Genomic DNA, 10,049 nt, shown 5'->3' with positions numbered 1-10,049 from the left:
GCTTGGTATGGAATATCTACTTATAGTAAAATATATATATTTTTTGCACCCAGAGAATATCAATTTAAGTTCCATGAAGGCAAAAAGCCAGAGAAATGTATAAATTAGCTTGGCGGGGGCGGGGGGTGTGGAGAGTTCTTTCCATGGTTATGATTTAGTTAGTAAGACTCTATGGCTATATATTTAACATTTATTTTATTTTTGGGACAGAGAGAGACAGAGCATGAACGGGGGAGGGGCAGAGAGAGAGGGAGACACAGAATCGGAGACAGGCTCCAGGCTCTGAGCCATCAGCCCAGAGCCTGATGCGGGGCTCGAACTCCCGGACCGTGAGATCGTGACCTGGCTGAAGTCGGACGCTTAACCGACTGCGCCACCCAGGTGCCCCTATGGCTATATATTTAAGTAGATCTATAGAAATACAGAGATACAGCACAGAAGCATATCAGACACACACACACACACACACACACACACACACACACACACACACACCCCACACTGTACCACCACTTTCATTGGTACGTGGATGGACAGTTCCATCTCGACAATACTTTCCTTACATGTTGGGATACGTTCAAGTTCACTTTTTACAACAGAATCTAATCATTTTAATAACCAAACCCGAGTTAAACTTGCGATTCACTTACGTTGGTGGAACATTGGCAAGGTGATCTAAGAGATCGATGGTGAGAGCTTCTTACTTCAGAGATGTGGTGTTCACAGAGTAGGTAGGTCTCGCGCATCCTCATAGACAACACCATATTTGCATATACACACTCCTTGGTACTCTCAGCGAATGGGCTGTTTTATTCGAAACCAAATTTTCTTGTTACTGTGGTTACGAAGAGTGTGCACTATGTCATCAAAAGGAAATGGACTCAAATCCCAGCTCTTTCCTCTGGTCACTGTGTGATCTGAGGAAATAATAACCACCTACCTCCCTGGGGTGTTGTCAGGATGAAATTAAATTTGATTTGTGCGCAATGTTTTGAACAATATCGCACGCCTATTAGCCACTTAGTAATCATACACATTAATAATCATCATCATAATTACCTTTAAAAATCAATGACGATCATTTCTTGAGCGCCTAATATGTTCTGGTTACCTCAAACACATTAATTCTAATCTTCACAGAAACTCTGTGGGTTACATTATACTATCCCACTTTACAAATGGAAAAAAAAAATGAAGTTTTTAGGGACTCATAAACAAACAAAATTGCCCAATGATAAACAGGGGAGCTGAGCTCCGACCTGTATTTGACCCACCTTATTCTTCTTTGTTAATTTTGCTGTCGCTCTAGTACCTTGAAGTACCTCATATGTCTCAACAGGCAGAATTCCTTTTGTCTGGAATAATGCCTCATAAATATTATGACATACAAAAAAGCTCAAATAATACACCATTTACTGAATGGGACTTGAGAGATCTAACAAAGGAATTAAATAAAAGAATAGTGTGCAAGGCAAAACCTGTGCAAGTAAGCAAACAGACAAAAATAAATTCCAGTTGATGGGTCATCTAATAGTCATTGATACGTGACACTGGTGAGGCGCCTGGGTGGCTCAGTCGGTTAAGCGTCTGACTTTGGCTCAGGTCATGATCTCGCTGGGTTTGTGAGTTCGAGCCTCGCATCGGGCTCTGTGCTAACAGCTCCTGTGCTAACAGGAGGCCTGGAGCCTTCTTCAGATTCTGTGTCTCCTTCTCTCTGTGCCCCTCCCCCACTCACACCCTGTCTCTCTCTGTCTCTCAAAAATAAACAAACATTAAAAAAATAATAAAAATAAAGACATTATCAAAAGCCAAAATAACAAGCCTGAAATAAATATAATAAGGCACATAACTGTTTCTTTTTGATTCTTTACAATAGAAAATTGAAGGTATGTAATCTTCATTTCATTGCAATTAACTTTAGATCACCTTTAAAACCTAAAATGAGTATTTTGTGGGCGGTATAAATTATTCCAATAAAGCCAACTTCGTTCCCTATTTTATTTGGAGGCTGACTGGGCAGGGACCCCCTGGGAGGCAGTGCGGTATGATGGTTAAGAAAGCAGAGTTAGGTTCCCACTGCATTTTTCCCATTTATTCGCTGTGTTAGATTGCACACGTTAGGTAACTTTCTAAGCCTCAGTGTTTTCATCTGGGTGGACATGATAATAAAAGAATCTGTCTCGCGGAGTTGTTGTAAGGATTAGGGAAGAATACACGTGAAGCTCTTATTTCACTGCCTTGCCAGAATAAGTCTTCAATAAATATTCGTGGTTACTCTTTTTACTATGGAAAAGTAGAATGGTTTAGCAGAAAGCATATGAGATTTGGATAGGATATACAAGGCCTCATTCAATTACTTCCTATTTATGGAACTAAGCACACACAAAACTGTCTTCCAAGAAGGAAATCTTGGAGAGGTTGGATTCTTTATTGGAGGGGTTCTAAGGGTAAAGCCAGGATAGATCTTGAGGGATGAAAGTAGTTTTTTTCTAGGAAAGCCGCGATAATGTATAAGTTGTCATGCTAAATCTTCAACCCCAGCGAAGATATTGAACTTTTAAGCGGAAATAAAAAGTTCTCCAAAAAGTGACATAGACCAGAAAGCTGGCAGGAAGAAAAGGGGTTTTTGATTCAAACAGCTAGTGTGTGCCACCGAGAATCACATCCAGTGGTACGAACCGCTCAGATGCTATGACCTGCTCCACGATCTCAACGAGCCTAGAAGGAATGCATGTCAAAAATTATAAAGGATCTGGTATTTTATCCAACTTGCAAGCTAGCAAGTTAGCGTACCACAGTTTCATGGATGCTGATAGAAGAGGCAACACTCCTGGATCAGAGATGAAGGACAGTTAACTACTCGCAGCAGTAGCAGTAGCCGGAGTATTGGCATTTGGTTGTGCAAGTTTCTCAAACTCCAATGCCTAATTTTAAGGCTGTGCAAAAAAAAGGGGATGATAACATCTGCACACACAGGAGGTTGCATTGTGAGAGGGAAGTCCGAGCTGAGGAAATCCAAATCTTTAATAATAGGTAGTAGATGTTTGCCTGCCCTTTTCTCCAGAGGTGGACGCGATCTTTATTATAAGGGACAATAAGCATGCCTGCCCTTCGCCCAAGAGGGAGATCCTATCTTCCAGGCTGATCACTATGCACACATTCTTGTTCAGGACGAAGGTCAGCCAGTGTCACTGCTCACAAGATATGCAGCCATGTGAGTGACCCACAGAGAATTATTGCCTAACAATGCGGCAAGATGCATAGAAGCTTCTCAAGTGACCCATGTTGGGAAGGAAAGTGCCACTCACAAAAATCTCTTTAGGATTGTGAAACCCATCTATCAAGGCCTCGTGTTCCCTACTCTAAGTTCCCCTTGCCTAAAGCTGGGCTGATCACTGCAGGAGCCAGCTCTAACAATGTACTAACCACCAGCTTTGCAGAGCCAGAAAACACCCCTTCTGATGTGCCAGCTGGTTTGGGGCCTGATGCTTTGCATCCTCACAGCTGCCCGGGGCGTGTTCTTTGCAGTGGGTGAGTGATTCCCTGGATGATGAAGAACGATAGGTGATTTTTTTTCACCTGAACCCCGTTCTCTATTGACACACTGTGAAAAAGCAAAAGACGGCTTATTTCAAACCCACTCTGTAACCGTCCCATTGTTGTGAGAGGAGCACAGTGTCACAGTTCTGACTGGGGGGTCTCCCTGGGGAACCCTGGCTTGCCAGGCTCCCGGGACAGGGCAGCAAGAACCAGAAGAAGAGGCAAATCTCTCAATCTGCCCTGGAGCTCCGTCCATGAAAGTGAAAGTTTGCTACCCAGGGATGGTCTGGGATTCTTTTCCGGGGACCTTCTTTCAACATCAGGTTGCCCAGTCCTTCCCATCAGGATCCATTCTGAGAAAGGCATCAGACATCACACAAATTTTACCTTAGTGTGGTTTAAGGTAGTCTCGGTTGTTGTGGGGGCAGGGGAGACTTGATTTTTAAGCCTGTTCTTCTAATGAAGAAATAAATCACTGTCTCTAATTCAGAATAATCATAGCATTTGCCAGGTGCCAGGCACTCATACAAGTGCTTGGCATATGTTTACCCATTCTGTTAAGGTTACCTTTGTGTTATAAATGAGGAGCTTCAGGCACAGAGATGTTATATAACTCCAAGGTCACACAAATAAGTGGCAGAGCTAGGATTTGAACCTAGGCAGTCCAAGGCTAAGTCTGGGCTCTTAGCCACTAACCAAGACAGCCTGTGGGATAAGAGAGTGTTACCCCCATAGTTGGCAGACTCCACCCTACAGGCTGAACTTGAGTAGTGCATATTGATATGCTAATGGCTTTTAACGTGTGTATGGGAAATAAAGTTGAGTTTAGAATAGACGAAAGCTAATTCTCACTAAAAAACAAAGAAACTTCTCTTCCACTCCAGATATGAGGCAACAAAACTCACCCACCCAAAGTGATTAGCAGAAAGATCTCCTAAAAATAAACCATGAGTATGGTGGGGCTGGGATTTACTTTCTCAGATCTTTGGAACTACATTCCCTAAAACAATGACAAATTACATCTCCATCAAGCACATGGCAACTGAAGCCCAAAGCTCATAAATCATCATCGAGAAGCCAGGACGCCTTATTGCACCTGCCACACTCTCTCCTGATGGGACAGCTGCAGCACACCTGTTCTTCCCTGCTTCAAAGTCAGGAGTTATTTGAAAAGAGTTGTCCCAGATTCAGGTTTCAGGGACAATCAATCGGTGCTGATATTACCTCCTTCTGGAGCATCCTATTTACCAATTTCCAATTGTTTTTCCTTCTTTTCCTGAATGGCAATTTAAAAACCCTTCTTTGACACATTGACACCTATGCTCATCAACACCTGAAGTTAAGAAGTGACTCCAGGAAGGGGTGCCTGGGTGATGGCTCAGTCGGTTAAGTGTCCGACTTCAGCTCAGGTCATGATCTCACAGTTTGTGAGTTCGAGCCCCGTGTCGGGCTCTGTGCTAACATCTCAGAGCCTGGACCCTACTTCGGATTCTGTGTTTCCCTCTGTCTCTGCCCCTCCCCGACTTGTGCTCTATCTCTGTCTCTCAAAAATAAATAAATGTAAAAAAAAAAAAGAAGTGACTCCAGGTAAATAATTGAAAGCTGTGTTTCTATGTAACCATGTCATATATGCAGTTGACAACCCCCTCAAAGTGTTTACTGTCTAAAACTTGCTGGTTTGGGTTCCATTTATCATTTGTGGCCCATTTAACATTTTTATCTGGCAACAGATGGAGAACCTCATGATTGCCTACACCCTTATCACCTCCCACAACCACACATGCACACAGATAAGCACACACACAAACATTTAAAATTACAGAAATCAGAGGAGTCGCATAGATAATTCAGTTTACACTGCTTATTTTATGGATAAAAAAAAAAAAACTGAGGTCCTGAGATACATATATGTCTACTTGGTCACTGTATTAGTTAGGCCCTTTAGTTGCAAGCAACAGAATGTCACCTCAGACTAGTTTAAGCAAAAAAGGAGAATAATTACCACATGGATACAGAAATGCCTCCAGGATCTTGAGGGCAGAAATATAAGCAGACTCAGGAACCTGACGGAATCCAAGCCCTGTCTGCAGCCTTGATTTCCCTTTCCTCTACACCTGCTGCTTCAATGCGTTTTTTCTCTCTTTCTCTCTCAACCTGCTTCCTTGACTTCCCCACCTGAAGCCCAAATTCAGGGAATAAACTCACTGACCCAGCTAAGTCAGCTGCCAACTTCTCAATCAAGAACTCAAAACCCAGGAACACGGTCACATGGTAACATGACTGCTTCCACCACAACAATGTGGTTGGGAGGAAAATTCCCAGAAAATGAGCAGAGGACAAAATGTTCCATGTGAATCTAGAATTTAGAACTCCTCACTCTTGGTTGTGTTGCCTTTCCTGCTTCATCTCTTAGCCTGCTTTTTGGGTGTTTTTTTTTTTTTTTCAATTTTTTTTTCACTTTTTCTTTGTTTGTTTGTTTGAGAGAGACTGAGCGCAAGCAGGGGAGGGGCAGAGAGAGAGGGAGACACAGAATCCGAAGCAGGCTCCAGGCTCTGAGCCATCAGCACAGAGCCTGATGCAAGGCTTGAACCAACAAACACAAAATCATGACCTGAGCTGAAGTCGGAAGCTCAATTCACTGAGCCACCCAGGTGCCCCTCTTATCCTGTTATTTGTAAATTAATAATTCAAATATATGCAAAATCTATACTGTACTCATTCATAACTATTATTTATTGAAGACCTCCTAGATATCTTCTGTGTACTTAACAACTACATAGTTGCATTTTATTTTCATGATTGCTTGGCAAAAGAAGTAATATTAACTCCATTTTCTAGATCCACACTGAATCTCAGATAGAAAGAATGAATAAATAACAGCCAAGACCCAGAAACTAATGTTCATCAACACATGAACGGATAAAATAGATGTGGTACAGATACACAATGGAAATTAGCCACAAGAAAAGAGGCTATCCTTTCATTTGCAACAACAGTGGATGGACCATGAGCACATTATGCTAAGCAAGTTAAGTCAGAGGAAAACAAGTACCATAAGACATCATTTATATGTGGAATATAAAAAAAAGTCAAACCTTACTGTAAAAAAAGAAAGAGGGGCGCCTGGCTGGCGCAGTCGGTTAAGCGTCCGACTTCAGCCAGGTCACGATCTCGCGGTCCGTGAGTTCGAGCCCCGTGTCAGGCTCTGGGCTGATGGCTCGGAGCCTGGAGCCTGTTTCCAATTCTGTGTCTCCCTCTCTCTCTGCCCCTCCCCCATTCATGCTCTGTGTCTCTCTGTCCCAAAAATAAATAAACGTTGAAAAAAAAATTTAAAAATAAATAAAAATAAATAAATAAAAAAAGAAAGAAAACAGAGAGTAAAATGGTGGTTACTGGGAGGTGGGGTGGAGGTGGGGATAAGATGGACGGTGTTTAAGAGAACAAACTTTCAACAAGTAGTGAATAGAGACCTAATACATAATATAAAGAATATAAATAATATTGTACTACAATTGCATCATGTGGTAAATATCACTACAATGGCAACCATATTATAATATATAAATGTATCAAGGTAAATTTAAATTGTATAAACCTTCCATTTACACAATGTTACATGTCAAATTTATTCAATTAAAAAAAAAAGGTGAAAAGGAGGAAGATGGGAATGAGCACAGGGGAGAGTACATGGTAGAGGGAAATAAATGAAATCGACTCTGAGCTTGAAGAGAAGCGTACCAGGAGGCAAACTCTAAGTTCAAAACACCAAAATCACTTATCCTATACAAGAGAAAGATTGTGAGTTTCTTTTTAAGAACCCACAGGCAAGCCAGCCTCACTAAATTTAAAGGCTATCAGTTAAGGTTTCCAGGCCCCAAAATATCAATGCCACGACCAGTTATTCCACCATTTTTCATCATGATTTCATGGCAAGGAGGTCTAAAATATTCAAGGAGACTATTATAGAGGGAGTACGTGATTATTACAATCAAAATTAAAAGTTAGAAGTTGACTGGTTATGTTGATTTTTGTGTACATTTGGATTGTAGAGTAATTAAGCAGGTCAGCCCAAAAAGATGTGTAAGCAACACATTGAGCTGCATCCTATGGAGGGTGAACTGGAGAACCAGTGCTTTGCAGGCTACTGTGCTGGAGACAGATGAAGTCCTTAAGTTCCATCTCCACTAGATGTGGGGGAACTAGAACTAGGCCTGTGAGGGACTAATGGCCACTCCAGTCCCAGAGAATCATGTGCCCCTCAGTGATTGTCCCTGGGCATTCTCACAGAGCAGTAACTCCCCATACCCATGAGGCAGTTTTCTGAAAGAGGCTGAGAGGAGATTAAGAATTAAATTCAGGCACATGGCACAGTATCTCATTTCCAGCAGCAACTTGGGGAGGTAAATACTCTCATCTTATTTTACAGATGAAAAGCCTGAGGCTCAGAGGACTCAGCTATTTGCCTGAGGTCACAGAGGGAGGAATAACACATCTGTCAGACCCTACAGGCTCTATATGGTATCTCTTACCACCGGCAGGACAGTCCCCACACAACCTGTCCTAAGCTGGGAAGAGATGAAGAAGGGTCTCCTCATAGCCCCCCGATCCTTGTTCTCAGTTTTAGAGAGAGAGAGAGAGAGAAGAAAGCAGACACAGAACACTCTAGAAAACTACTTCCTCACCCTCTGAGACCAATCCTCTGTTCCCGGTCTTGTATGAATCACTTCCTATTCTTAATGTTCTTAAACAGAGGCCAGCCCCTCCTTTCATACCCTACCTTTCATCCTTGTGTACTTTACATACCCCTCACTTCCTCTTCTGTCAAGTCTCTCCCTTCTCTTTGGGTGTTCTCTCTCATCTCTTTGCTCCTTTGTATTTTCTTTAATTTAGCTCTTCTCAGCCCTTCCTCATTTTCTTGCCACAATAGCTCGCCAGCTGTGCTTACCTTGGGGCTCCTCCTACCCTCCATTCCCCCTCTCCCAACCAACTCCAGCCCCCCAAAGGCCTCCAGTATCAAGTGGGTTGTGCACCCTGGACCCTCACCATTTACACTCCCCCCACCCACGGCACTGGCCCCACCCTTGCCCCAGTCTGGCCTGCATGAAAGTTGATGCCTGCAAATGCTCTGTAGGGGATACACAATAGCAACAAAAGAAAAATGGAAGAGGAAGGCATAAATATTTATCGAGTCAAATATATTCCAGAAACACAAATGTGTATGTTTAAAAATGAACTTTAAAAATTAAGTAAAGTGTTGAGTATCGTGACACTTTTGTATCCAAATGTGTATGCCTTCGATAAAGAAATACAAGATATTGAAATTAGATTGCCACTAGGGACCTATCTTTACCCCTGTGAATTGTAGGAATTTTTATGGTTTCCATCCAAAAACAAACAAACAGACAACTAGTAATTCTAATTCTCCAACACTTTTCTTTGAATGAACTACATGCCTTATAGATCAAATCCACAGTTCCACTGCTTTACTTTCTTTAATCAATATCTGAGTAAAAAAGAATTATATTCAGGAGAAGCAGCAGTATGGGAAATCTGATGCCCTAATTGACTTTCCAGATAAAAGTTCTGGTGTAGAGTAGACCACACCATATATATATATTTTAAAGGTTTATTTATTTTTGAGAGAGAGAGCACAAGTGGGGAAGGGGCAGAAAGAAGGGGAACAGAGGATTCAAAACAGGCTCTTTGCTGACAGCAGTGAGCCTCATGTGGGGCTCGAACTCACAAACCATGAGATCATGATGTGAGCCAAAGTTGGACACTCAACCAACTAAGCCACACAGATGCCCCCGAGAGCAGACCACACTATAAAAGATCATCCCATTTAAAGTGGATCTGGTACATGAAAAACCTGGGTTCCCCTGAGTAAATGAATTATTTGGTCATTCTTCACCATGCAAAGGTCTCTCTCACACACACACACACACACACACACACACACACACACACAAATTCTTTAAAATGTGCTGACCTTAAAGAGTTAAAGCAGTATTCAATTCACCATATATGCATTTGCATACAACTTCTCCAGACTGGAATAGTTCCTCTGAAAGAAGTACACTTGTAAGCAAAGCTCAAGTCAAGAAACCCCAACCACTGATTCACAGGAAAGACAAAGAGGGGCACCTGGGTGGCCCAGTCGGTTAAGCAACCAACTTTGGCTCAGGTCATGATCTCACAGTTTGTGGTTGGAGCCCCGCATCATGTTCTATGTTGACAGCTCAGAGCCTGGGGCCCGCTTCAGGTTCTGTGTCTCCTCTTCCCCTCCCCTGCTCATGTTCTGTCTTTCTCTCTCTTAAAAAAATAAACAATTTAAAAAAAAATAATAACAATTTAAAATAAATAAATTTTATTTAAAATAAATAATTTTAAAAAATTAAAAAAGAAAGACAAAGAGAAAATTGTTAGCTTCTTGGAACAGCCCACAAGAAAGCCAACCTTAAAAATAGTAGAATTGAGGGGCACCTGGGTGGCACAGTCGATTAAGCGTC

General features: G+C 42.0%; 1 long non-coding RNA gene across 1 annotated transcript in view; it reads right to left on the bottom strand.

Moving 5' to 3' along the window:
* Positions 1 to 576: 576 nt before the first annotated feature.
* The window catches only part of LOC123386102, a 163,771-nt gene continuing 154,298 nt past the window's right edge, over positions 577 to 10,049 (bottom strand). Inside the window, exon 5 of the long non-coding RNA XR_006599653.1 lies at positions 577 to 804. This is a non-coding gene — a long non-coding RNA (uncharacterized LOC123386102). The remainder of the gene's footprint in view (positions 805 to 10,049) is intronic.

The sequence above is a fragment of the Felis catus genome, chromosome B3 (assembly GCF_018350175.1).
Source record: "Felis catus isolate Fca126 chromosome B3, F.catus_Fca126_mat1.0, whole genome shotgun sequence".
In the NCBI taxonomy this organism is placed as follows: Eukaryota; Metazoa; Chordata; class Mammalia; order Carnivora; family Felidae; genus Felis; species Felis catus.
The sequence above is the reverse complement of the archived record's forward strand: the minus strand, read 5'-3'. Positions and strand labels throughout refer to the sequence as shown.